This window comes from Canis lupus, chromosome 12 (assembly GCF_048164855.1).
Source record: "Canis lupus baileyi chromosome 12, mCanLup2.hap1, whole genome shotgun sequence".
NCBI lineage: Eukaryota > Metazoa > Chordata > Mammalia > Carnivora > Canidae > Canis > Canis lupus.
The window spans coordinates 47,777,717-47,805,374 of record NC_132849.1 but is presented as its reverse complement, the minus strand read 5'-3'; the positions used below and the strand labels follow the sequence as shown (position 1 = coordinate 47,805,374).

At 38.1% G+C, this 27,658-nt stretch overlaps 1 long non-coding RNA gene across 1 annotated transcript in view; it reads right to left on the bottom strand.

Annotated features, from left to right (window-relative positions):
- LOC140601663 (uncharacterized) overlaps positions 1-27,658 on the bottom strand; it is a 158,933-nt gene that overhangs the window by 24,291 nt on the left and 106,984 nt on the right. The window contains exon 3 of the long non-coding RNA XR_012004661.1: positions 17,024-17,092. This is a non-coding gene — a long non-coding RNA (uncharacterized lncRNA). The remainder of the gene's footprint in view (positions 1-17,023; positions 17,093-27,658) is intronic.

The following is a 27,658-nucleotide window of genomic DNA, read 5'->3' as shown; positions in this document are numbered from 1 at the left end:
ATAAGGTTCAGGGAAATCTGGAGTTTCAGTATTTCAAGCCATTAAATATCAGAATAAAGGGAAGAAACAAGTGTAGCATAATTTTGAATTTTCTACCTTGGGTAACAGAAAATGGTGCTACTCCTAAGAGAAAAAAAAAAGGCAATGGCTAGGATTCGAGGGTGAATATGGCAAGTTCAGGTTTGTACCTGAGGGTTATCAACTTAAAGATATGTAGTAGAAGGATAAATGAAATTTGAGCTAAACAAGAAATATGTCCAGGAGATACAGAATAAGGAGCTGGAATAAACGGGTCCAATGTTGGAGTCATAGGAGTGAGTGATATTACCCAGAGGGACTATAGATACAGAGAGGAGGTGGGATAAGGAATAGGGACTGGAACATTGGAAATGGAAATACCCAAAATTAAGATGGATATTTGCACAAAGGAGAGACTTGTAGTTTAATCAGAGCAAACACTTCAAAAGCTAGCAAAAGGACTAGCCCACAATGTTAAAAGCTGAAAAATATTTAAGGAATATGTGCACTCTGAAGAGTCATTGCCAATGGAAGAAATTATGACACTTGGATTAAATTTACCAATACAACTCCATAAAGTTTAGTGTTTGGGGAAGAGGGGTGTTGAAGCCTTACCCCAGGGGTTAGGTGTGGCACTGCAAGATGCTTTATACTGTTTTTGTTTTGTTTTGATTTTTAGAGATGTTTGGCTGCTAAGGAAGCTGCAGGGAAATTAGAATATTTGGAAAGTATCTTTTTTTTCTGAAGTCAGATGTAAAAGGAAAAGAATCCCAATGGATGGAGTACATGGCAAGAGTTGAAGACAACAGGCTGGCTCTTTAGAGTTTACAAAGAGAAAAGAAAAAGAATTAGAAAGAGTTCCAAGTACTGAGCAATACAACGTCTCAAAGAATTCCCCAGTAATTTTTAATATAAAAATGAGTAACACTTTTTAAAGATTGTAAAATATCTTCATGGTTAATATTATGTCAACTTATTACAAAACACCAGTGACAATTTCCCTTTAAAAATGCCAAATATAAAACTGTATCAGATGTTCAAGGAACTGTAGTGGCCTAAATGCCACCAGTTGCATGTCTGTCGCCTATGAGATGTCCTTCCTGGCACTCTTGATTTGGTCCTTTTATCAGTACATGACTTGAAATCAACTTACCTGGATCCTGTTAGTATAGACTCATATGAAACCCTCTTTACTAAACATTGTTAAATACTATGGTTTTTTGTCTAGGTTCAATAAAACTTTGCCACATGGGATCCCTGGGTGGTGCAGCGGTTTAGCGCCTGCCTTTGGCCCAGGGCGCGATCCTGGAGCCCCGGGATCGAATCCCACATCGAACTCCCTGCATGGAGCCTGCTTCTCCCTCTGCCTATGTCTCTGCCTCTCTCTCTCTCTCTCTCTCTCTCTGTGTGACTATCATGAATAAATAAATAAAATCTTTAAAAAAGATAAAAAAAATGAAAAATAAAATAAAACTTTGCCACATAAACACATGTTAGTATAAACTGCAAAGTCATCACTGAAGACAGTGTATACTTTTACCATAATGTGAGGACACAAACATTACCTTCTCATATTTATTTCCAGGAGAAGTGTTTCTCTGCTCTAGACATTGTATCTCTTGTACCCAGACGATTAAAACAATGCAAATCTTCTGGTTCTTTCTGTTACAGTGCCAAATAGTTCATTGTTAATTTGTGCTTAATGTGCCATTTCTCCTTCTCATTCTTTTCCCTATTTCAACAGTTACTTTAAACCTCTCATTCACTATGAGTTCTTTGAAATACTTCAAGAGTAGAGCAAATATAAATAATATATGCATAAATGCACTAAGGATAGATGTAGTGTTAAACTTAAGTCGGAGACAAGGTTGCCTATTTCCAGTCTGGAAGACTTTGATAAAGTACCACTTGATGGGGATTGTTAGATTCTTTGGGTGCAAAATGAGAAACTACAAAAATGAGGACCAGTCTTTCTTCAACCATGCAAGATAGATTTACCAAAAAGATAAGATTCATAATACTTTGGAATGAATTTTCCTGGTTCTTAGAATTACCAACAGATGTGAGTGCAAGGAATTCACTCCACAGTGACTTCAGGACCCACAGAAATCCATAGAAGTCTTTAATGTATGGAAAGAAAGATAGAAGATTAAAGAAGACAAAATAAAACAAAACAAAATAAAATAAACAAAATCTGAGTACACGCAAATGTGAATTGAGATAAAGATAGAGACCTTACCTTTTGCCAATTGTTTCTTCAAAGCAATATTGTAACATCCATTTTTCTTGTATGTACCCAGAGGGCTCAGAGAAAGGACATGCCTCCTACTATTTTAAAAATAATTTTAAGGACTTCAGACGGTAGAGAGAGAAAAACTAATTGTATAAAGATAAAGTCTCTAGAGAGTTTTTGTTGATATTGCCTTCATGGAAGAGAAGTTTAAGACACAGTGATTATTAAAACAGGAAAACTCATCCACACTCTCATTAAAGTAGATAACAAAATGATTTTGCTTAGAGCAACAAATGTGAAATCTCTTAATTTTCTTCCTAAACCATGTGACTCTTTAGCAGCTTAGATAAAAGAAGCAGTTAGAGCAGATGAGGATCAGATCTCCCGTTAATGCAAAGTAAATTGAATTCTAGAGAATCTTGGTTCTTTCAAGTTGGCTGAGGGTCCCACAGTTCAATACAAAAACCATTATGCTTACTTACCACACTACAAAGTCCTCCAAATCATTTATAAGGGCTGAGCCCGAACGAATGGCCCTAAGCTTGCCTGCTTCGTTGCCAATAAATCCAAGCCCTCTTCAGACATTATTGAATTGTTCTGACAGCATGAATCTCCTCTCTTTTCAAATCATATAGTTGCCTTTTCTCACTAACTTTTTTTCCTTTACCTTTATCTGCAACACTCCTCATTCTGGCTTCCAATGTTTACACTCCTACAATGCTCGACACATACCCTAGTTACCCTGCAATCAACAATGATCTGTTGGGAAGACCAAGCAATAAATATATCATAATGTAACCTTACTGCACTCCACCATCTTCTCATTTCACACCTGGCAAACTCTCTACCAGAAAGATTTAAGATTTCATTCCATCCTGCATACTCATAACTATAGGACCAATTCTCTGTTCTAGAGCCAGGAGAGGGGACATACTTGGAGCACTCTGATTTCCACTTACCCAAGCTAACTGGCTAGGGTGATACTAAAAGTAATCCAAATAGAGGACAACCCACAAAACATTTAAATTTCATTTCAGGGATTGTTGTAAAATTCCTTCTTTCATCAAAGTATTATTATTTTAAATTTAAATTAAACCTATGTCATAATCCTTAAGGGGACATCAAATGCATGGAACCATACTGATTAAAACAGTATCGTTTGGTTATTGTCCATCACAAATGTTTGAAATGGGTTACTTCTAGTATGCTAGATTGCCTGGGTCAACCTGGTATGTGGCACCTGTCTAAGCCTAGGAATTATACTTCCTTGAATCCCTATGTGGTTTTGGGTTAGAGTGGGTCAATGAGATAAGTTCACATGAGATTTTAGGGGGCTGAACCACTGCAGCCTGCCTAGGAAGGAAGGTTTGCCAGGCATACAGAGCATTCAGCAATACAACTGGGGAAGTTTTACACAAAACAAGAAGTTTGTCACCCTAGATTTAGAAAATGGAAGTGATGTCAAAATTACCTTGGAATATCATGGAGGTCAGAGTGATGAAGAGACGCAGGGGTTTCCAGCAGGACTATGCTTATCCTTGCTCACCTCCCACTCTAGTTGCAGCTTGTCTACCCAATCTCTGACCCTGCCTCCTATTGGTCAATGGGAGCCATAAGCCCAGCACCATTGCATGGCTGCAAGCTCACAGAAGTAGGGTTCCCATGGGGGCAGGGGATGCAATAGCAGCAGCAGTAGCAGCAGCAGCAGCAGGTTCTATAGAGATAACTGCTACTACAGGCTCCCTACATGCTTCCCTTTTGTGGTTCTGCTGCACTAGGCAGATGTAGCATGATGCTCCACAGAGTCCCACAAACTCTGATTTGCCCAACTGCACCAGTGCTTCAGACAGAATCGCTGTTTGATCCAGACTTACACCCTCTAAAATTTATACCTCTCAGCTCCTCCTACTTCTATGTAAGCTCTAATTTCCATACAAAATACCTTATTCCCATAATAGTTGTGATGGCTCTGTTCTGATTCAGCTCTGGCTGACATGCTTGAGTCCTGAGAAATCACAATGGGGGTACCAAGTAATCATTGCTCAGGAGTCAGAAGTATATATCAGGAGCCTAATTACACAGTCAACAACAGTAAGTCAACCACTTTCTCCTCAGACAAGTTAATCCTATCACCCTCTTCTCCCATCTCTTCCCCCACCTCCAATTTCTCCTTTCCATAACTCATTTTTTAAATTGTGGCATTTATAACAATTTACAAATTTTATGTTTATTTGTATGATTGTTAATTCAGTGTTGGCTCTTCCTTGGTACCCCATTGACTGGTTGGAATCACCTTTGTGCCGTTCAACACCACATACATTTTTTCCTTAGAGGTTATAAAATGTTTGGCACATAATAGGTACACAATAAAGTACAATGAATATGTTAAAGTAGATTAACTTAAAGAACTGTGATTTGGAACCTGGGATTCTCTTAAAGAAACACACACTTGCTGATTTGGTCTTTAAGTATTAACTACAATATGTGCCTTAGAAAGGGGAAATAAACAATTCTCTAGTTTTAAACATTGATAGCCTTTTTGCATTCCATCGGTAATATAACCCATGACCAGGTAAATACTTGTCTTCTTTATTTCCTTCAACAAAGAGAATCAATTACAAACTTCTCTATTAATCCCCTAAATACAATGTGAAGTCCATTAAAGGCTCAGAAGTTAGTAACCCTGGGATAGAGAGTAATGTTTATACTATTAAATGAATAATGGCTCCACATTGTCTCAAAGAGGAGAATTTTCCTGGGTTGCCATTTGGTTTGTTAGTAGGTTTTAAATCATTTAACAGGTCAAAGAGATACTCTGCCTGGATGAATACTTATGTTCCAACAAGGCTATGGAGGAGCATCAGGCTTTAGCAGAAGTTACTAACAATTTGCTTTCTGGCTGTCATGTTGAGATTTTGCTTTCTATGGAGTTTTGGAAGTCATTATAAAGCTGCAATGTTGCCATGTGCTAAGTGGATTTAAAGGGCCATTTCTCAGTCAAGAGGACACTGGGTAAAGGTGCCAGGCCAACCCAAGCTTGCCACAGCTCCTAGCTGGGAAGTACAATTCTTGAGGCTAAACATTTTCTAAGTCCACTTCCTATTTCATGTGCAAAGCCAGTCCATTTTGGAGATCACTCCCATAGTCCTATAAGCAAAATTGATAATCACTCTGAGAATATTACCCAGAAACAGAGCTTTCTTACTATGTGCTGGGATCTGTGCATTCAGCCAATCTCCTAGTCATCTCCATTCATCTGAAGTTCTATAAAAGGTGGGTATCCAGAATGCTGACAGAAACTCAACAAGAGTCTCCAACAGCAAGCCAGATTCAGCCATCACCACATTTCCTTTACTGAGCGGCAAAGTTAACACACTTTTCCACAGAAAGGTACCAGCATATCACGGGGAGGGGGTCTATAAAACAATCATTGGGCATTAGAGTAAGGACGGTCCTCTGAGAAGTCAACCCAACACTGCACACACTTCACAGATGGGAAAATGGAGACATGAGCAAAGAAAGGGACAGTTACAGATTTTTGTTTCAAAACAAAGAAGTGAAAATGAAGGCTGTACTTTTTCTCAGGTCATTATGCTCAGTGTCAGGTGGAAACCTGCTTTGTATAAACCACAGCTTCACCTGGGGAGATGAAGGTACCAAAGACAGAAATTATGCAATGAGCAGTGACTTGGTAGGGTTTTGTTTGTGTGTTTGATGGCTCCCTGGACCTGGACACCTTTGTTAGATTGAGTGATCTTGGTCACACCAGCCTCACATAGCAGAAGTCCGGATGGGCCTAGGTACTCTCCACCTCCCTCCTCCTGGCATCTGAGTCCTAGGCCTACTACTTCACTTCAGCCAGTCCAATCCTGCTTGGGATTTTGGATCTTAAAGGAACAAAAATTTAAATGCAGGGATAGTCAAGAAATTATTCAGTAAGAGAGTAGAGTGGTACCAGGACTGTGAGTCCATGAAGAGGAATCTGAGGTCCAGGGTCAGTGGTGGTAAGTATCCAGTGCCAGGGCAGCATCTGAACCAGATAATTCCAAAGCATGACTTGTTTCAGACTGGGATCTGCTCCAGTCTGTCCTTCGAAATGCTTCACCATTCTTAGTTCCTGGTCTTTTTCCAAATCTGGTTCTCCAGCCTTCACTGGATTCAGAGATAATATATTCCTCTTACACTGATTTTGCTAGAGCAGATTTGTGACTTCACAGTCTGGCAGTGGCAGTTATGGTGAAGCAGAAAAGAGCTTCTAGACAAGATAAATGGGGTCTAGTGTTGGCTTAACTACTCGATGGCTATGTGGCCTTGGGCAAGTCAGTCTCCTTTACTAGATCTCAGCTTCTTCATTCTATCATAAAAGCACACTGGACAGATGGCTCTTGTCACTACTATGGCGTTAGTGCCATTTTTGCTTTAGTACATTGTTATAGATGCCTAAGATGATATCCCTACAGTTCTTAATACAGCCAATGAATTAATTCAATTTAACAAATCTACTGAATACACGTTCCATGTCAGCCATGCTAAATGCTGGAAATATAACAATGAATAGATCAGTCATGGTTTCTGTCCTCTTCAGGCTCATAAAGAAGACAGGTACAATTGCCAGTCAGTTACCATGGTGTGGAATAAGCATGACACTCTAGCAAGGACAGAGTGTGCTCAGACAACATTAAATGGGGCTCAGACTCTGGGAATCAGGGAAGTTTCTTCAGAAATTGTGATTTCTAAGCTTTTCTGGTAAGAACTGAAGGGTGTTAGATAGGGTGGGGAGACAAATTGTTGCAAACCTAAAAGACAGCACAGGTATGTGTTGGGAGTAGCTGAGAGGTCAGGGTCACTGACAGAAGAGATACCTATGATGTGAAAGAGGTAAGTAGGGGCCAGATCAGACTGGACAGGCCACATTCGGGTTTTATCTTAAAAAATAGGAGAATATTTTAGAGATCACCTCTACTCCCTTCCTTTCCTCCCTCCACCAAGGCAAGAAAGTAAACAGATCATCGTTTCAGAATGATTTGCATCAACAACAATGTTGCATGAAAACATATTTTCAGAGTTAATCAGAAAAATTAAATTCTCCATTCTTTGAGCCCCTGATTCCCTGACATTTCTCTAGGGGTGCACATGGAATCTGTTCCTTAAAAAGCACACATATGACCCTCAGTACTAAGCTTCTCAGCAGGCCAGAAGGCATACCTTTCTGCCCACCTAACTCATGCTGGGGTGATTTGATGCAGATTTGCAAAAATGGCTCCTGGATTACAAAGGCATGAAACTGATAAGGAACCTCACTGAAACAAATCGGTTTTAACATAAGCTCCCCCAGTTCCCTTGAGGGCCTTTTGCCCAGAGGGTGCTGCGTTAAAATATCCACTCTCCTTTGATCTTCAGAGCAGAGAGGAGGTTTGCTATAAGAGAAGTGGAAACATTTCAACAAGGGTGAATTTGCCGTTTCCCCCCAGAACTTGCTCTGTGGAATCCCTAAATCAGCTTTAAGCACTTATAACCCTATTTTCTTAATCCATCTCAATGTTCTTGGGTTTCCTCCTTACTCATGGAGTCTTCTCTTTTGACAAGGACAGAGTCTATCCACGTCCCTCTGAACACCTGACACTCAGGACCACACACGCATGAGATCTGATTTTACCCAGTGCTAGAGCCCTGCCACCTCCCTTGCCCTGGACTCTGCCCTCATCGCAATGCCTTTGGTTCGCCCAGGCATTGTTGACATTCACCTCGCACTGTAGGCTCCCACTGAGCCCGCTGTCAGTGAAACCGCTAAGGCTTTTATCCCATGTATTGCCGTTTAACCACTTCTCCCCCTTCTCGTGTATGATTTGACTTGTGAACTCAAGTGCAGGACCTTCCATTTATCCCTATTAAATTTCATCTTGTTAGATTCAGGCCATTGTTCCGGCCTGTCTAAATCATTTTGGATCTTGGCCCTGTCAGCTGTCTCCCTCTTTGCTTTATGTCTTCTGCAAATTTGATCACCACGCTTTCCATGTTTCCACCTAAGTCATCGATGGAAGAGTTGGGGCAGAGACAAGGACATGGCCCTCTAGGTCACTGGAGATTGCTCTCTAGGTTGATGGTGATCAATCAATCTGTATGCATTGAGTACTGTCTTTCATCCGGGTTCTAGTTCACTGAGCTACATTATCATCCAAGCTCACATTTCTCCACTGAGTCCACTGTAATATCAGGGGGGACTTTGTCAAACGTCTTGCTGGTATCTAGATACAGTAAGCGAGAATGTCACTTTATCTAGTAATATAGGGAGAATCAGCACAGAACATCGATGAGCGGCACCGCAAACACTGATAAATATGGCTTATGTAGAGCAGGATTTCTACAAGAAGGTAGTGACAGATATAGTTCTGTTATCCCACCAGAAAGAACATGAACTCCTTAAAGCCAGGAACATTTCTCTGTGAGTTTTTTTTTTTTTTTAAGATTTTATTTATTTATTCATGAGAGGCAGAGACCCAGGCAGAGGGAGAAAGAGGCTCCATGCAGGGAGCCTGGCATGGGACTCGATCCCAGGTCTCCAGGATCAGGCCCTAGGCTGAAGGCGGTGCTACTTCAGCACCACTGAACCACCCGGGCTGCCCCTTGTCTGTGAGTTTTGCTCATAGCTATTTCTACACCACCAAGAGCAATTGTTAATGATAGTAGACACTCCAAAATGTATGAAATGACTTCATGAATGAACATAGTCTGGGGTTAGCTGTAATCTAATTAATTCGAAAGGCAAAATATCTGTGTATTTCTAAATGAAGAAATTATAAGATAGGATGCTGGATTTACTTCTTGTCACCTAGATCAGAGGTTGCCAAACTATAGACCTCTGCCCAAATCGGGCCAACTTCCTATTTCTGCAAAGAAAGTTTTTTTTTTTTTAATTTATTTATGATAGTCACACACACAGAGAGAGAGGCAGAGACACAGGCAGAGGGAGAAGCAGACTCCATGCACCAGGAGCCCGACATGGGATTTGATCCCTGGTCTCCAGGATCGTGCCCTGGGCCAAAGGCAGGCGCTAAACCACTGCGCCACCCAGGGATCCCTGCAAAGAAAGTTTTATTGGAACACAAGTACAGTCATTCATTGAAATATTGTCTGTGGTGTTTCATGCTATCATGGCAGAGTTGAGTATTTGTAACACAGACTGTTCTCCAAAATGCTGAAAATATATACTATCTGGCTTTATACAGAAAAAGTTTGTCAACCCTTGGCCTAAATAATTAAATCTAAACTCTTTATCTCTAAGACTCTCCACGATCTAACTTTTTACTAATTTTGCTGCTGATAAGATTAATGTCCTAGAAAGATATCCCCAGATATATCATGCCCATTATTTACTCTGTGCCATTTCCCACACCTGGATACAACCAGAATGCCGTGGTCCTCTTATCCAGGTCTTTTCCAACATTGTACATATACGCATGTAAGGACTATACGCAAAACAAACGCAGTTGTGTACAAATCTTTGCTGAATGTCTACAATCGGCTGAGCACTATATTAGACAATCATTATCTTCACAATAGTCTTGCAAGGTAAATAATATTATCTCCTTCTTTTTCTATTGAGAAAACTGAGGAACTAAGCAGCTTACCCAATGATTCCCGGAGAATAGAGGATTTACCTGAAGTTTGAGCTAAGGTTTGTCTGAATCTACTTGTAATTCGGTTTGCTTTTGCTTATTACACGTTCAGAAATAAGCCAGTTTACAACAGGGGAAACGGGACATGTCCAATTTTATAGAAATCTTGATTTGGGGCTTAAAATACAATCGAATTCATTTTTTAAAATCTTCTATTGATGTTTAAGTCAGCCAAAGTCAATTTTATTTTGAAAAGCCATTAACTAGTGTGGATTTAAACAATAAAATCAATTCAGAAACTATTCATTCAGTTAAAAATCTGAGATGGCCACATTAATGCAATTGTATTTGAACTATCCTAAGTTCATTCATATCCACACTCAATCATACTGCGCTCTTCACTCAGGCAGCTCCCATCCCATCTGCCAACGCACAGATGGACTGGTCTGTGCACACGAGCTTTTCTTTCTATGTTGTATGTAATGGCAACAATGCCGAACCTGGTGTGTCTGTCAGGAGCCTAGCATGTGGCTTAGCTCTCCCTCACGGTATCTCTGGGCAGCAAGTAAGTGACTGGCATTATCTAATCACAGTTTCTATTTATGTCCCTCTACTTCAAATCACTTCTCTGGACCAGGCTGGTTCTTTCCCTGCACTAATAACTGGATTTGAGCTTTCCCTTAAGATCATATTTCATCAGCTGCTGGAGCATCTCTTCTGCTGCTAATGCCACACTGATCTTCTTTGGCAAGTTCCCAGACCTCCTCTGATCACCTTGGGGGCTACATCCTAGCCAGGCTTTTCTCTCTACCCCTGACCCTCCCATATGCCCCTATCCCCCACAAGTTCCAGCATCAACCTCCTGGCCAGATTTAATTTCTTATGCATGTCTATTCGAGCAGACATGAAAACAAAAATAGGATTTCCCTGGAAAGAGCTTCATTTCCCATGGCCAAACTTAGCACTGCTCTCACCATCAGGAAGCACTTCCCAGGGTTAGGCTGAATGCCTTGAGTGGACCTGGTGAAGCAGTGAGACAGATGTAGAGAAAGGGAAAGAAGTCTTCTGTGAAAGCACGTTTAAGATCTTCTGGGTATTTTGTTAAATAAACACTACAGGGTAATTCATTGTTTATGTAAGGATAAAACCCAACCTTAAAGATGATAGGGCATCAGCGAAATTTAATTACTCCCTTAGGTCTCTGCTGTGCAAGGAAATGTTCACATGACAACTTGGGTGGCTTGTGGTTTTTTGTTTTGTTTTGTTTTGTTTTGTTTTGTTTTTTTATGGTATCGCTTCTCTCCTCACATGGAAGCACAGATAAAAACGGCTTGTGGCTGGAGGTGAGTGCCCATCATGAGCAGAATGCATCCCACCCACACCCATTCTCACTCAGCAAAAAGGTAATTTATGTCAAGTCCATGTGCTAAGCCAACAGGCTCCAGGGAGAACTGACCAGGAGGCCAGGTGCTATGGGGCACTGATGCCACGGCTGGCACTATCAGAGCTCCACCATTTTTCAGGAGATAGGACTGAGGGCTTCTAAAAAAGGAAGCCACAGATCAATCTCCCTTCTTCTAACAGCATCATTTCAAGGGTAGTCTGTTGAGATGGGTAGGGTATGCAGAATTCTCCCTCCCTAGCAGAGAAACCCCAGAAGAGCACCTTGTAGTTCTCAGAAACCCTTGGAATCATTCCTGGGCCATAGGACTCTGGTTTGAAGGACTGGCAAAGGTCTGCTGCTTTTGTATGCACACACTCTTCTATTTAAGCTCTCTAGTCCCTGTCTCCAATGAGCAGTCCATACACAAGGCTGCATGGGATGCCACAATCTGGATGGATCCTGTTTGAGTCAGAGCTTCGTAATGGAGGTGGACCTATTCCTCACCACATTCACCCTGAACACCTCCTCAGGGTAGAGTCCTTTGCTAGTTGAGTGGGCTCACAATGAATACGGTACTCTCAACTGCTTCCTAAAATTTAGAGAGCAGTCATGTGGTTAGGGATGGTTGCTTACATCTAATTTCACAAATGGTGAAAAATAGATCTCTTCTTGGGATGATGGAATTTCTGGACAATTAGTATGATATTTCTTTTGAGAATTCAAATTCATGGAATTAGAAAGTTAAGGTATATATGCTAGACCCATGACTTCACTAATTCCGGACTACAATTTCCCCAAGAGAAAACATAATGGGGGGCATAGGGGCTGTGAAATGACTGAGCAGTAGATAACTCAACTAGACCCTGCTTCCTACAGCTCCCCACCCCTAACAATTGCTTTCCTGAAGCCTCATCAGTGAAAGCTCCACCATGCCTCTAGTGACTGAAGACTGGAGATAGTTCTTGATTCCTGCTCTTCTTTGTCCAAGACTTGCCTCAAATCACTCCAGCCATAACACACTATTGATCCACCACCTGTGTGTTCCTGTTTTCCCACCTCACCACCCGTGGTGTTCCTGCCTTGTAGACTAGTCCCTTATGTTTCTCCCATTTGGTAACCATCACTCTCTATCTGGTGTCAGTCTCTCAGATGTCCCCACCCAAGCCCTAAAGACCCCACCACTTCAAATCCACATCACATAGAAAAACCACGACTTTTCTAAAACACAAATACCTGTACCCCAATATTTATTACAGTATTATTTACAATAGCCAAATTATGAATGTAGCCCAAGTATCCATCAATTGACAAATAGATAAAGAAAATATGGCATATACATACAATGAAATATTATTCAACCATCAAAAAGAATGAAATCTTGGCATTTGCAACAATATGGATAGAGCTAAAGAGTATACTAGGTAACATAACTCAGTGAGAGAAAGACAAATATCATCTGATTTCACTCATATGTAGAATTTAAGAAACAAAACGAACAAATGAAAAAGAGAAACCAAGAAACAGACTCCTAACTATACAGAACAGACTGATAGTTACCAGAGGGGAGGTGGGGGTGAAATAGGTGATGCGAATTAAAGAGTATACTTATGATAAGTACCGAGTGATGTATAGAATTGTTGAATTACTAAATTATAGGGCTGAAACTAATAGAACATTGTATGTTAACCATATCAGAATTTTTGAAAATCTGACCATAGTATTCCTGTGCTTAAAATACTTTGAAGCCATTCTGCAACTAGAAAATAAAGTCCAACTACCTCCTCAGATCCATTTCTCTCTATATCACTATATCTAGCTAACTTATATATGATGTGGACTTTTGAAAGGATATGATACATTGATTAAATTGAACTTTTATGTTGTGATAATAATAGATCTACATGCAGTTTTAAAAAATACTAGACAGCTCTCTTGATTCTTTACACAGCTCTTGCAAAACTAGAGTACAATATCACAACGATGATGTTGACATTGATACACTCAAGATGAACATTTCTACAACCACAAGAATCCTTTTATTGCTCTTTAATAGCCATACATACTGCTTCCCCACCCTCTCCCAATCTTTATCTCTAATCTCTGACAACCACTAATCTATTCCCCATTCTTACAATTTTATACTTTCAAGAGTGTTATATAAATAAAATTATACAGTATGCAATCTTCGGGAATTTTTTTTTTTTTTGCAAAGGATAATTCTCTGGAAATTCATCTAAGTTTTTGCATGAATCAATATTTTGTTCCTTTTTATTGCTGAGATGTATTCCATAGCATGAATGCACCATAATTTGTGTAATCATTCATCTGGTGAAGGACTTTTGGGTCATTTCCAAGTTTTGACTATTACAAATGTGCATCCATGTACAGATGTGAGTGTAAGTTTTAATTTCTCTGGGACAACCGCCCGCAAGTGTAATTTCTAAGCTGTATGATATTTGCATGTTTGGTTTTATAAAAAATTGCCAAACTGTCTTCCTGTGTGGTTGTAATATTTTATATATTGACACTAGCAATTATGGGTGAACCAGTTTCTCTATATCCTTGCAAGAATTTGATGTTGTCACTATATATTTTTTAAATATTGGCTATTCTAATAGGTACCTAGTATATTATATTGCACTGTGGTTTTAATTTATATTTCCCTCATGACAAATGTTGGTGAATAACTTTTCATGTGCTTGTTACTTCTTACTCACTTTGATAAAATGTCTGTTCATGTCTTTTGCCCATATTATAATTGAAATGTTTGGGGTTTTTCTTAACTGATTAGCTTTTATTTATTTTTTAAAAAAAACTTCTAAAGATTTTATTTGTTTGTTAATGAGAGACAGAGAGAGAGAGAGAGAGAGAGAGAGGCAGAGACACAGGCAGAGGGAGAAGCAGGCTCCATGCAGGGAGCCTGATGTGGGACTCGATCCCGGCACTCCAGGATCATGCCCTGGGCCGAAGGCAGACTCTAAGCCTCTGAGCCAACCAGGGATCACCACTGATTAGCTTTTAGATTTACTTATATATTCTAAATATGAATTATTTATTGGATATGTGATTTGTAAAATTTTTTTGCAGACTGTAGCCTATCTTTTCATGCTGTTGACATGGTCTTTACAGAGAAAAACTTTTAATTTTAGTTAATGCCTAATTTATCAATTTTTCCTTTTATGGTCTGTGCTTTTGGTGCCTGTCTGAGTTTTTTTTTGCCCAGCTCTAGAGTCCAAATATTTTCTATTTCTAAAAGTCTTATAACTTTACATTTTACATATAGGTCCATGATCCATTTTGAGTTAATTTTTTTAAGGTGTAAAATTTAGATCAAGGGTCTTTTATTTTTTTCCTTTTTGTCTCTCCACCACATCCCCCACCCAATAAATGTCCAACTGCTCTAGAACCCTTTGCTGGAAATGCCTGGCAGAAACTTGTAAATGGTGGTGTCTCTACCATTTGGTCTCCTCTTTTGGTTCCCTATCAGGTGCGGCATACCCTTCTGTGGCTTTCATCATTTCCTGCCTTCTACTTTTTCATCCAGACTGCCAAAAGGCTTAATTATGACCTCTGGTCTCTGGGGCCTCCCAACTGTTTGGTGTTTCTTCAAGAAGATAGGTACACCAGGGCACCTGGGTGGCTCAGTGGTTGAGCGTCTGCCTTTGGCTCAGGTCATAATCTCAGGATCCTGGGATCAAGTCCTGCATTGGGCTCCCCACAGGGATCCTGCTTCTCCCTCTGTCTGTGTCTCTGCCTCTGTCTCTGTGTCTCTCATGAATAATTTTTTTAAAAAAACTAAAATCTTTAAGGAGATAGGTACACCCATAGGGACAGGCCTATGAATCTTAAAAAGCCCTCAAGAATTCCAGCTAGAATTACCTTCTATACTGCTAGCTCATTTGCCTTGCCTTCTCCCCAGTCACCCCTCCAATAACCTCAATCTTAAAGAACTAAAGAAATATCAACCTTGCTTACATGTGACAACTCACTTGTAGAAACAGGATTTTTAACCTAACATTTCTGGATTTCCCTGGACTTGGTTTCCCAATTTCACAGCATATCAGACTGTGTCCTGGCTCCTTGTTACTACTTCATTTTATGGCTACCATATTGAAAGAATTTGTCATGCTCAGATAGCTGGCTCATGTAATAGACAAATACTTGTTACATGCTATAGGAAACCATGTGGGATCTCTTTTGTTTTCTTCATTTCCCAATTATCATATATGTCACAGCTGTACTCACTCTCAGAATACAAACAACCCCGATTTAAAATCATCTAAATCTATGTGTGCTTGAGGTAACATTTCCACAAAAGAATGTCAAGGACCATTCCTTTCCTGACACATTCTTGAGGGAAATAGTTTAAGCTGAGATACCATGTGGACATAAGATGATTATTCAGAAAATGCCCTGGGAATTCATGGTCTAGTCTTAGCACAATTCAGTCCCTTAGGCTGTAAAAGCATGGCCTCTGAGGTTGATACTGAATCAGTCTATGATTGTTTCTGGTTTTATTTCACTAAACCCTGGATGTGGTATAGAGCTGAGAGTCTTCTTTATCCATAGGTCCATTTTAATGGGCCCTTGTTTTTCTGTCCCTGTCCATTCTTATTCAATGTCACTGTCATCCATGAATTTGATCATACTTTGCCTGAGGTGCTTTAAGCAAATTGGACATTTTTTTTTAATAATAAAAAGCTGACAAATGAAATGTTTAAAAATAGGATGGTGCTGATTCCGAGAATGTATCTGGAGTGGATGTGGGAAGAGTGAGAAGGTCTCTGTCAGGCTTTTTTTAATGCTCTTCCATGACCCTAAACATTCTATATCCATTAAGAGGTGTCATCCTTCAGTTTTTCAAGCTATTCAAACACTTCTTTACTGCCACTATGTGGAAGACACTGTCATGGGCACCCGTTGTGTGGAAGAGAAAGGTTCATGTAACAAGTAGTCCCCATCCCTAACTCTTCAACATCTTCAGATTCATACCATCTTTCAATACTTTTCCTGTTCTTGAGAGATCCCCCCTGATTACTATTATGCATAACTTTTCCTTTTTCAAGTCCTACATAAATTAGTACCCATAACATAAAAAGACTTCTCTGGAACCTCTTTTGTATGACATTTGTGTAGCATTAGTGAAATCTTATATTATTTTTGAGTATCCCTGGTGGGAGTTCTATCTCTATCTCTTCCTCACTCCCCAAGTCATAAATTCTCTCTCCATTAGGGCCATTTTAGCTCCTCTACAATTGACAGCATACATTTAAGCATTTACTTACTTATGCATTGACTATCTGGTCAATGATTTGTTTGGTTTGTTTAACTAGTTTTCTTAATTTGTTTTATAGTGCTGGGAGCTAAACAGCTTTGTTTACAAGCTGGCTGGAAACTTTCAACAAAATAGTAGTTCAGGTCCTATGTCAGAGTCCTTCTCAATGCACTTGGTCAAATCTTTCTCTCAAGCTTTCCAAATTACATGATCTATTCTAAAAGAGTTAGCAATTTTCATTGCCCTTAATTGCACTTTCTGGGATTTGGTAAGAAATCTTCCATAGTCACAATAACTTTATTTTCAGTTTTTTTTTGTAATATAATCTTTTAAAGGTATTAAAAGCAATCATTAAGGATCCAAATTTACATTTAAACCAATGGAATATTATGTTGCCATGCAAATTATTTAACTAAGTGCAAATTAGGTAAAGAGTTACCTCCAAAATGGACTAAGCTTTTATTAACTTAGGCAATAAAAAAAAAATGTCACCATACCTTACTCCTTTGCTTGGCCACTGGAAAGTTTCTCTTGACATAATAAGATGCATCTCAGCTTTCAAGCTGCTAAAATTTGAAGACGAAACATGAGTCTTAAAATCAAAATTTTGTTGCATAATACTTATTATTCTGGCACCTCAATGATGCTCCAGACATTGGTGTGAAAAACCACAACACCAGTTAATTCTGGTAGGAATTCCCTGACAATTGGCTTTGCAAATAGTCTCATCCCCATATATATAGAAAATATCTAGATTTAAATATTATTTAGATAGAAAACACCAAGTAAAACACCTGCAATAATAATAATTGTCCCATAAAAGCTTTTCCTCCATTTCAGGACCCATTTCTGTTCTTTCTGCTACTTCTAAATTTTGCCACATTTTGAAATGATGTTAAACAACACAGTGTAGTAGAACAAGCAATGGATTGGAGAATGAAGTTAAAAAAAGTGACATGAGTTGTTATGGGATATGTATCTCTTACCAGTTCTGTGTATTTAATTATTTCTCTGGGCTTCCACTTCCTTAAATATAAAATGGACGTTTTAAAAAACTTACTGAAAGGGACATTGAAGTTATATAAGATATCTGGTATAGAACAGAATTCAAAACATAATAGGTACTCAATAAGTAGTTCATGATAATGTGTTCCCTCTCATCTGTTTTTTTTTTTCAAACATTTTATTTGGTTAGTTAGTTGAGAGAGAAAGAAAGAGAGAGAGAAAGAGAGAGAGCAAACAGGGAAAGGAGCAGAGGATAAGAACAAGCAAGCTCCATGCTGAGTGCAGAGCCTGATGCGGGACTCAATCCCATGACCCTGAGATCATGACCTGAGCTGAATCAAGAGTTGCACACTTAACTGACTAAGCTATCCAGGTGCCTTCACTGTCATTATTACTGAAAGTTTGTCAGTCGGTAGTAAGGTATGGAGAAGGGGGTGTCCTATAGCCTTCTGAGGCCCAGTCTTTAGTGAGTCTGGATGTGGAGTTCAGAAAATGTCTGTCCCTCCTCCACGAGTGGAATTTTGTCCCTACATCCCTTAGTCTTTATCCTAGCTCCAAGGATCCCAGTCTAATTCCTTGAAACCCATTCCCCTGCTGACCGGACTATCTATCTATCTATCTATCTATCTATCTATCTATCTATCTATCTATCTTTTATTTATTTATTTATTTATTTATTTATTTATTTATCTATTTATTTTTAGAGTGAGATAGGAAGGTTGAAGTAGGGCAGAGGGGCAGAGTTCCCTTCTCCAAGCCGGGATAAGATTTCAGAATTACCCTCTGGTAAAGTCTTCCACCCTAGAGATTAGACCTTTGCTTGGAAAAAGGTACCATGACTACTCTTCCTTCCCCCGTCCTTGTCTTACTGACTGTAAGGAGCTTTCTCAGATCCCCCCATGAAAAACTGAAAGGCTTCCTGAAGGAAAATCCTGGAAGACTATGAAGCTCCTCATGACAGAAGCTTCTCACTCTCATGCTAGTCCAGACATAGACAATTTGTCAAAATTACTATTTACATGTTCCTACCAGTTTACACTCCCAGTGGCTTCTCCAGGTAAGCGGATCTCAGCTGAGGTATCTCTTCAGATGCATCTGACTCTTCAGATTTCAGGGAAGTGGTTTCCCCAAAACATTAGTTCTCTTATTGATCCAAGAAAGTTATTGATTTCAACTTGTATAGCTTTTTCTCATTTTAAGAACAAGAGGAATGACTCCAAACTCTTAATGAAACTAGGTTGAAACCAGAAATCTCTCCACCTGTGTTTTGAATCTTGTTCATCCAGCTTTCTCAGGAACCTTACCCAAACCTGCTAGTTTCCAATCTTGGCTGTGCCTTGGAATCACCTGAAAGACTTTAGCACCACTGAGACCTGGGGTCCAACACAAGAGGGTCTGATTTAATTAGTCTGGGGCTGAGAAAATTTCCCTAGTGATCATACACTTTGCAGATCAGAGTGACTTTTTTCAAAACTTAAATCAGATCACATCAGTCTATCTGCTTAAAATACTCCAGTGACTACACATAGTGCTTTTAAAAAATCCTTATGGTCTACAAAATTCTGTACAGTCTGGCTGCTGCCTAACTCACTAGTTCCCCTAACATCAATATCTGTTACCAGACCTCTTTCATTTCCTAAAGTGCACTATGCCCCCTTTCACTATATTCATCCATTCCACAAATGTTATTGAACACCCACTATGGTAGAGGCACTGATTGAGCTATTGAATGTATAGCAATGAACATAAAAGACCTAATGTCTGTGATTAGGGAGCTTACATTTTTTGTTTCTGAAAAGACAGACATTAAACAAACAACATATCTCAAGAGCTCAATAAAAATATTTTTATTAAGTTTGGGCACTATGTTGTACAACACATCTCTAGAGCTGATTCATCTTATATAACTAAAACCATACTCATGAATAATAACTCATAATTTCTGCCTCCCTCCAGTCTCTGGCAACTACCATTAATCCCTCTATTTCTATGAATTTATTTTGATACCTCATAGAAGTAGAATCATGTAGTATTAGTCCTCCTATGACTGTCTTATCTCACTTAGTGTAATGTCCTCCAGGTTCATCTTTTTGTCATATATGGCAGGATTTCCTTCTTGTTAAAGCTGAATAATACTCCATTGTGTGTATACATCACTTTTTAAAAAATCCACTCTTCCATTGAAGGACATCTAGGTTGTTTCCAAATCTTGGGTACTGTGAATCATGCTGTAATGAACATGGGGGTGCAGATATCTCTTCAAGACCCGGATTTCAATTCTTTTGAATGTATACCCAGAAGTGATACTGCTGGGTCATATGGTAGTTCTACCTTAAGTTTTTTGAGGAACCGCCATACTGTTTCTACATTTCTATGCAACAATTTACATCCCCGTCAATAGTGTACAAGTTGTAATTTCTCTATATTCTCACCAACACTTGTTATATTTTGTAATTTTGATAATAGTCATCCTTACAAGTATGAGGTGATTTCTTACTGTGATTTTGATGTACTTTTCCCTGCTCACTAGTGATGTTGAGCATTTTTTCTCATATCTGTCAACCACTTGTATATCTTCTTTGGAAAAACATCCATCCAAATCCTTTGTCCATTTTTCGACTGGGTTATTTGAGGATTTTGCTATTGGGTTGCAGGACTTCCTTATATATTTTGGATATTAGCCTCTTATCAGATTTTGGCTTGCCAACACTTTCCTTATTCTGTAGGTGCATTTTCAGTCTGTTGATTGTTTCTTTTTTCTATGCAGACTTTTTAGTCTGATATAGATCCACTGGTCTATTTTTGCTTTTGTTGCTTGTACTTTTGGTGTCATATCTAAGAAACCATTGCCAATATCAATGATACGAATCTTTATAAAACAAGGTAAGGTAAAAAAGAATAGTGAAGGTAGTGGTGCTATTTTAAATAGGAAGAACAGGGAAGTCCTCCCTAATAGGGTAACATATAAGCAGACATCTCAATGAATGAGGAAACAAATCACTCAGATGTTAGGGAATGAGTGTTCAAATCAGAAGGGAGACCAAGTGCAAAGGTACAGCAAGGAAACCAGGGTAGCTGCAGCACAAGGAATGTGGTATAAAGAAGTTGGGTATGAGATCAGAGAGATGGTCAGGGAGAGAAAATCACAAAGGTACTTCTTGGTAATGGGAAAGACTTTAGGCTTCATTCTGGGTGAGACAGAGATGCTAGCCACTGGAAGTTTGAAGCAAACTGGTGACATAAATAAGTTAGGTTGTATAAATAGTATGAATATTCCTCTGTTCTCTGGGTGCTGAGTTTGGTAAGTTCTTTATAGATTTTGAATACTAACCCTTTATCTGATATGTCATTTGCAAATATCTTTTACATTCTGTAGGTTGTCTTTTGGTTTTGTCAACTGTTTACTTTGTTGTACAAAAGCTTTTTATCTTGATGAAGTCCCAATAGCTCATTTTTTACTTTGTTTCCCTTGCTTTTGGAGACATGTCTAGCCAGAAGTTGCTATAGCCAAGGTCAAAGAGGTTGCTTCTTGTGTTCCCTTCTAGGATTTTGATTGATTCCTTTTTCACATTCAGGTCTTTTGTCCATTTTGAGTTTATATTTGTGTATGGTGTAAGAAAATGGCCCAGTTCCATCTTCTGCATGTGGCTATACAATTTTCCCAATACTATTTGCTGAAGAGACTTTCATTTTTCTCATTGGTTATTCTTTCATGCTTTGTCAAAGATTAGTTGACCATAGAGTTGAAGGTCCATTGCTGGGTTCTCCATTCTGTTCTATGTATCAGTTTCTGTGCCAGGACCATACTGTATTGATGATCACAGTTTTGTAATGCAACTTGAAGTCTGGAATTGTGATGCCTCTAGTTTCAGTTTCCTTTTTCAACATTCCTTTGGCTATTTGGGATCTTTTCTGATTCTATACAAACTTTAGTATTATTTGTTCCAGCTTTGTGGAAAATATTGATGGTATTTTGATAAGGATTGCATTGAATGTATAAATTGCTCTGGGAAGCATAGACAATTTAACAATTTTGTTCTTCTAATCCATGAGCATAGAAAATTTTTCCATTTATTTGTGTCTTCCTCAATTTCTTTCATGAGTGTTTTATAGTTTTCAGAGTACAGATCCTTTATCTCTTTGGTTAGGTTTATTCCTAAGGATCTTATGGGTTTTGGTGCAATTGTAAATGGGATTGATTCCTTAATTTCTCTTTCTTCCATCTCATTGTTAGTATATAGAAATGCAACTGATTTCTGAGCATTGATTTTGTATCCTGCCACTTTGCTGAATTCCTATATGAGTTCTAGCAAATTTGGAATAGAGTCTTTGGGTTTTCCACATAGAGTACTATGTCATCTGCAAAGGTGGAGAGCTTGGCTTCTTCTTAGCCTATTCAAATGACTCTTATTTCTTTTTGTTCTCTTATTGCTGGGGCTAGGACTTCTAGTAGTATGTTGAACAATAGTCAAGAAATGAGCAGAAGATATGAACAGACATTAATCCAAAGAAGACATACAAATGGCCAACAAACATGTGAAAAAATTCTCAGCATCACTCGGTACCAGAGAAATACAAATCAAAATGGAATATTACTCAGCTATTAGAAATGACAAATACCCACCATTTGCTTCAACGTGGATGGAACTGGAGGGTATTATGCTGAGTGAAGTAAGTCAGTCGGAGAAGGACAAACATTATATGTTCTCATTCATTTGGGGAATATAAATAATAGTGAAAGGGAATATAAGGGAAGGGAGAAGAAATGTGTGGGAAATATCAGAAAGGGAGACAGAACATAAAGACTGCTAACTCTGGGAAACGAACTAGGGGTGGTAGAAGGGGAGGAGGGTGGGGGGTGGGAGTGAATGGGTGACGGGCACTGGGGGTTATTCTGTATGTTAGTAAATTGAACACCAATAAAAAATTTTAAAAAAAAAGAAATATCACCTTATACCAGTCAGAATGGCTAAAATTAACCAGTCAGGAAACAACAAATGTTGGTGAGGATGTGGAGAAAGGAGAACCCTCTTATATTGCTGGTGAGAATGCAAGCTGGTATAGTCACTCTGGAAAACAGTATGGAGGTTCCTCAGAAAGTTGAAAATAGAACTATCCCATGACCCTGCAATTGTATTACTGGGTATTTACCCCAAATATACAAATTTAGTGATCCAAAGGGGCACCTGCACTCCAATGTTCATAGCAGCAATGTCCACAATAGACAAACTATAGAAAAAGCCCAGATGTCCATTGACAGATGAATGGATAAAGAAGACATGGTACAATATATATAATGGAATATTACTCAGCTATCAAAAAAAGTGAAGTCTTGCCATTTGCAATGATGTGGATGTAACTAGAGGGTATTATACTAAGCAAAGTAAGTCAATAGAGAAAGACAATTATCATATGATTTCATTCATATGTGGGATTTAAGAAACAATACAAAGGAGCATAGAGGAAGTGAGGGAAAAATAAAACAAGATGTAGTCAAAGATGGGGACACACCATAAGAGATTCTTAACCATAGGAAACAAATTGAGGTTTAGCTGCAGAGGAAGGAGGTGGGGGGATAGGGTAATAACAGGATGATGGCATTAAGGAGGGCATGTGATGTAATTAGCACTGGGCGTAATATACAACTGATGAATCACTGAACTCTACCTCTGACTAATAATACACTATATGTTAATTAATTTAATTTAAATAAATAAATAAATAAGTAAATACAAATATTACTCTGGCTACTAGGTGAATAACGCACTCTAAGAATAGAACAGGTCAAGGACAGAAGAAGAAAGTACTCAAAGTAATTCAAGTAAAAGCTAATAATGTTTTAAATGAGGTTGGTAAGATAGAAGGTGGCACACAGTGGTCAGAGTCTGAACATATTCTGAAGGTAAAGCAGAGACAATTCTCAAGTGCACTTGATGTAGAACTTGAATTAAAAAAGGAATTACAAAAAAAAAGAATTACACACATAAAAAAAGAATTACAATCATCTATGCATTAAGACAAAGCAACAGCATGAATAAAGTTAATTTTAACTGAAGAGAATATTTTACTCTTACTTAATATTTTACATATTAATACGTAGACGGGATGAGTCTAAGTTGCCTGACAAACCACAAAGGAACAATTTCAAGAAGATAGTGAGATTTGATGTTGGAATTCAGGGGAGAGATCCAGTCAGAGAAAAAAGAAAATGTTACATAGTATTTATAACCATAGTACTACATGAGGTCAACTTGGAAGTGCTGTGGATAGAGAACCAAAGGAACTGCAGGTCTGAACCCTGATGCCTTCCAAAATGTTAAGGTAATAATATGAGTGAAGTAAAGAGAAGGACACCAAGTAGCAATCAGTGAAACAGAAGTAGACTAGATTATTGTGTCCTAACATCTAGTGAAGTTGAGAGAGAGAAAAGAAATGCGATGGTCAAATGCCACACATACATTGAGTAATATAAGGACTAGAAATGACCACTAATTTTGTCAATGTGGAAAATACCAATGGCCTTGTTTAGAGCAGTGTTAGTACACTGCAGGTGACAGTAGCCTGACTAGGGTGGGTTGAAAAGATAAGTAAGAGTTCTTTTAATGGTAAAGTAGCCTGCACTGGACTAATCCATCCATGCAAAATGATCACAAATTCCCCACAAAATATAAAGTACACGAAAATAAAACAGCCCAAGTATCTCAGGCAGAGACTGTCACTTGTAAAAGAACTAACCGGGGTAAGGTTTGCATTTAATGGCTCTTCTCCTGAAAGATCTCCCCAGGAAGTGTAGCATAGGTTGGCAGGAACTCAGGCAGAAAGTTAAAGTGTTACTAACTTGAGACATCTTAGAATGGGTTAGGGCTTCCAAAGTACTTCAAAAGTGAGGAAAGAGAAAAGAGCCACAGTAAAGCAAAGGAGCCTCAATCCTTGTATATAAACTCTACCCAAATCCTTTGTTGACCCCTAACTGTGCATATTTTGGGAAATGCCATGGACCCAAGGAAAGCAAGAGGTAGGATACTGAATGAACTAAGCAGAGATTCTGGATGCTACCCATCACATGGAACAGAGTTTGGAGTTTGAGTCTAGTCAACTGCCAGCTAGAACAAAATTAGACACTCTTCAGAGGATGATGATAGAATCCAAGGTCTCCACAATAGATCAAACATAATATCCAGTATGATATAAAAAATCATTAGACATGTCAGGAAACAAGAAAATATGACCCAAATTGGTAGAAAAAGCCAACAGTAGCAATTTATCCTGAAAGATTCCACATGTTGAAATCAGCAGAAAAGGACTTTAAAGCCATTTTTATAAATATGTCCAGAGGCCTAAATGAAAATATGGTCTCGATAATAAATACACTGGGGACTATAAAAGAAAACCCAAATGGAAATTTTAGAATGCAAAGAATAATAACTGAAATAAATAATTTCACGAGATGGCATTAAGAGTGATTGGTGACTAAAGAATTAAGAATCAAGAAACTTAAAAATATATTAATAGAAATTAGCTAATTTAAAGAATCAAGTAAGAAAATATTAACACATCCTTAGCAACCTGTAAGACAGTATCAAGTTATCTAAGACACATGTTATTAGAATCTTAGGAGACAAAGAGATTGGGTAGAAAAATAATAGTAGTAACTGAAAATTTCCCAAATGGTGTAGAAAACCTCAACTTCCAAATCTAATAATTATAACAAACCCAAAGAAGGATAATCACAAAGAAAACTATACCTAAGAATATCATAGTCAAAAAGCTAAAAACAAAAGATAAAATATTATGAAAGCAGCTAGAGAAAGTTGCACTTCTTCTTACAGGAGAATAGCATTATGAATGGAAAACTTCTCATCAGATACAGTAGAGGTCAAAGAGTATAACAACATTTATAAGGCACTAAAACAATAAAAACTTTCAAAACAGAATTCTACGTTCAGTGAAAAAATGTATAAAGTGAAGGCAAAATAACACAGATAAAGGAGATAGACTGAAAAGGGTTCTCCTAACCAAATTTGGAACAATGTGAGCCCCAAATAAGTCAGTATTAAATTATAAAATATTGGAAGAAAGAAATAGGAACCCAAAAATTTCTTGTAGTAATGAATTAGGAAGGCAGGAAGAAAAGAAATAAAAGAAGGATGGAAGGGAGGGACGGAGGGAGGAAAGGATAGAGGGAACTCATTTATAATACAATGTAGAGGGTTGATAGGTAAATATATAAAATGTACTCAAGTTGGAAAATAATTAATGTGCAGTTGTCAAAAGGTCAATTCAGGCAAGAATCATCAAGTGATTCTAAACCTAATATGAGATATTAGGATCATCAGGATATTTTCAGGGCTATGGTTTTCCTATTAGTTATAAGAGAAAAAATAGAAGTTATGCACTGGAAGAATCAAACTACACCTGAGCTGGTAGATCAAAATTAACACCACCAGAGAGAGGACAAATGGCCACCATATATCTCAGACATGATATTCTGAAAATGACACATCTCTTATGTAATACCGTGGCTTGGAATGCATAAACTAAACACAATCATGATAAGATAGCATCCAAACCCAAAGTGGAGAATACGATAGTCCCCAAAATCATTAATGTCTTAAAAACATACACACTGAGACACAAAAATGGCCAAGAAACATTTCATATTAAAGAATACTCAAGAGACATGAACATCAAATCTAATCCTGGCACCCTGACTAGATTCTCTTTTGGCAGAAAATGTTTTAAAAGTAGTTGGAACTTGGACAGTACATTAAAGGGTTGTATCAGTGTTCAATTTCCCCAAATAGGTAACTGTTCTTTGGTTATACAAGGGAATATCTTTCATCTTAGGAAACACACACTGAAAATTTTAAGAATAAAGGGAAAAGAAAGAGCACAAATGATAAAGTAATTTGGCAAAATGGTAACAAAAAGTGATAATTATTCTGTTAATATTATTATAAATTTCCTAAAAGTATGAAATTATTTCTAAATTAAAAGCTTTTTTAATGAAAAGGAAATAGACATTCTCAGACACAGAATTCTTTACCATCAGACTCACGCACAAAAAATGCCAAAGAAAATTCTTCACAGTAAAGTGAATTAAATATAAAAATATACTAAAAAGTATTAAAAGAAAATTAGAAATTGCAAAGCAATAGATTAGTGAAACTGGAAACATGGCAATAAAAACTACCAAAAGTAAAACACAAAGAGAAAAGTCTGGAAAACATTAACATAGCTGCAATAAGTAATCGAGGAACTTCAGCAGCCAGTTTTCCAAATTTGATGAAACTATAAATCCAAAAAAATCTAAGCTCAAGGAACCATAAGCATAAGACTCATGATGATATCAAGTCACATCATCATCAAATTGCTTCAAGCCAGAAATAAAGAATTAAATCTTAAGAGCAGCCAGGTTAAAAATGTCTTAATAAGTACAAAGTACCAAAGGTAAAAGTGAGATCAGAGGTATCTTCAGAAACCATTTCAAGTGAGCAAAAACAGAACAAAATCTTTAATAATGTCTAAAATAATATATTGTAAACGAAGACTTCTATACCCAAGAAATTTCTTTAAAAAAATAAAAGATTAAATAAAAATCTTCAGACATATAAAACCTAAAAAAAAAAAATTCACCACCAGAAGACTCGTGCTACAAGGAATATTAGAGGAATTTCAGTGAGATCAACTGACTATTTAGGGGCACCTGGGTAGCTCAGTCAGTAAAGCGTTAGCCTTCAGCTGGGGTCCTGGCCCCAGGGTCCTGGGATGAGCCCCAGGTAGGGCTCTCTGCTCAGTAGAAAGCCTGATTCTCCCTCTGCCCCTCCTCCTGCTTGTGGGCTCACACGTGCACACTCTCTCTAATACACAAATGAAATCTTTAAAAAATAAATAAAAATAAAATAAATAAAATAAAATAAATATTTAAAGCAAAAGTAATATATTTTAGAGTAGAAGTAAAATATTTGAAAACAAGAACACAAAAGGACAGGAAAGGAGAAATGGAAGTATACAGTTGTAAGATTTCCATACTATCTATAATTGCAGATAGAGCAATGGCTGCTAACATCACAGGAAGATAAGCAGACATGTGGTTTTGATGGAAGCGTGTAGCATTACCTATGAAG